Source organism: Anomalospiza imberbis, unplaced genomic scaffold, assembly GCF_031753505.1.
Source record: "Anomalospiza imberbis isolate Cuckoo-Finch-1a 21T00152 unplaced genomic scaffold, ASM3175350v1 scaffold_171, whole genome shotgun sequence".
In the NCBI taxonomy this organism is placed as follows: domain Eukaryota; kingdom Metazoa; phylum Chordata; class Aves; order Passeriformes; family Viduidae; genus Anomalospiza; species Anomalospiza imberbis.
The window spans coordinates 177,501-179,617 of record NW_027099805.1 but is presented as its reverse complement, the minus strand read 5'-3'; the positions used below and the strand labels follow the sequence as shown (position 1 = coordinate 179,617).

General features: G+C 79.7%; 1 non-coding gene across 1 annotated transcript; it reads right to left on the bottom strand.

Moving 5' to 3' along the window:
* Positions 1-815: 815 nt before the first annotated feature.
* LOC137466239 (5.8S ribosomal RNA) lies at positions 816-968 on the bottom strand. Its single transcript, XR_010995061.1, has one exon. It is a non-coding gene; the product is annotated as a 5.8S ribosomal RNA (ribosomal RNA).
* Between the last annotated feature and the right edge of the window lie 1,149 nt (positions 969-2,117).

The following is a 2,117-nucleotide window of genomic DNA, read 5'->3' as shown; positions in this document are numbered from 1 at the left end:
CTCTCTCCCCCGGGCCCCCCGGCGGCCCCCCCTCTCTCGCCCCCCCCCGCCCGCTCCCCCCTCGCGCCCGAGCGAGCGCCAGGGGAAAAGCCGGCGAGAGAGAAGAGAGAGAGAGAGAGAGCGCGCCGGAGACACAGAGAGAGCGAGCGAGCCAGCCGGCGAGCCGGAGACGGCGAGAGCGTCCGACCGACCGAGAGCGCGCGAGACAGACGCGGAGGAGGAGGAGACCCCCGTCCCGGAGACGAGAACCGAAAGAAGGCAGCGCGGCAGAGACGGCCCCGAGGGGGGAAGACCGGCCGGGCGGCGCGCGACGGCCTCGGCGGGGAGAGAGCGAGGAAAGCGACGGCGCCCTTGACGCCCCGAGACGGCGACGGAAGGGGGCGGGGGAAGGAGCGGCCTCGGGAGTCGCCCCCGCCCCCGGCCCCCCGCGCACCGCGCGCGGCGGCAGCGGCACGGTACCCGCGCACGGTACCCACCCGCAGACAGCCGCCCGCGCGGGGGGGAGGCCGGAGGCGAGGCCCGCGCCTCGCCTCCCCTCTCGCCCTCGTCCCTCGGCCCTCGGCGGGGCGCCTTCGGCGCCGTCTCACTCGCTCCGACTCCCCGGCCGCCGCCACCGCCAGGCGGTGCGGCCCCGGCGAGGACGAGCTCCGCCCCAGCGGCTCGCTCCGGGAGCGGGGAGCTACGGAGCGCTCCCCGAGTCTGCATTTAGGGGGACGAAGGCCCTCGCGCGGCAACCGCTGCCGCGGCCGACGGGCCTGCGAAGCGACCCCAGCCGCGCCGCCGGGGCGGCCCCCGGGCGGCGATTGATCGTCAAGCGACGCTCAGACAGGCGTAGCCCCGGGAGGAACCCGGGGCCGCAAGTGCGTTCGAAGTGTCGATGATCAATGTGTCCTGCAATTCACATTAATTCTCGCAGCTAGCTGCGTTCTTCATCGACGCACGAGCCGAGTGATCCACCGCTAAGAGTTGTCTGGCTTTCGGCACCGACCCCGCGCGCGCGGGGGGGCCGGGAGCCGCTCTCGCCCGGAGCGGCCCCCCTTTTTTTTCTCTGGCGCCGAGGCCCCGCGCGGGGCCTGGCTCCGACCGTACGAGCAACGCGGAAAACCCCGGAGGGGGCGCGTGCGAGAAGAACACGGGAGGAACCCCACGGAACGCTCCCAAGGCCGGCCGAGAGGCGGGGGGACCCGCGCCCCCGACCGCCTCCCCCCGCCCGGCGAGGGGAGGCGCCGCCTACGTGTGCCGTCCTTCGGAGGCGGCCCAGGCGCCCGGGCTCGGCCCGGCCCTCCGCGCGGAGGGCCGCGCGGCGCGCGCCGCGGGAGCGCGGTGGCCCGCCCGGCCTCGCCGGCGCGGCGCCACGCGCCGGCGCGCGGCCCTCGGACCCCGCGCGCGCGCTTGCCTCCCCCCTGGAACCGCCGCCGCGCCGGCTCTCGCGGAGCGCCGCCGCGCCCACGCGCGCGGCCGACTCTCTCTCCCCAGGGGCCTTGCTGCGCTCGAGACGCCACGCGACGACCGCCGCCCCGCCGCCGGGCGCCGCGCCCCCCCCCGCCGGACCGCTGCCCGCCGGGGGAAGGCGAGCGCCCGAGGGCTGCCCGAGGGCGGACCCGCCGCCGCGGCGGGCCGCACTTCCCGGGAACCGCCGTCCACCCGCACCGTCGGGGGCCCCCTTCCGCGAGCACGCGCCCGGCGGAAGGCGGTGCGGCGCTGAGCCGGGGGGCGACGCCCGCTCTCCTCGTTCGCCACCTGGAGAGCGGGCGCGGAAGCGCCCCCGCGGCCGCCCGCCACCCCTGCCCTCGGACCGCGCGCGGTCGCGAAGGGCCACGGGGAGGGTCCCGTGCCCGCGGGCGGCGGGAACACCGGCCGAGCGGCGCCGCCGCCGCTCGGCGCGGGGCCGCCCGCGCTCGCCGGCCTCCGACCGCGGAGGGACCGCCGAGCGCTCGCCCCGGGCGGGCGGGCGGACGGCCGGCGGCCGGCGCCGCCGGTGCGTTCGAGACGAAGGCCGCCGAGGGGAGAGAGGCACGGCCGCGCCAGGCGCGGCGCCGCCCGCGCGGGACGGCCGCGGCGGCCCAGAAGAGAGAGCGCGCGGCGGGCCCCGGCGGCCGCCGCCCCGCGGCTGAGGA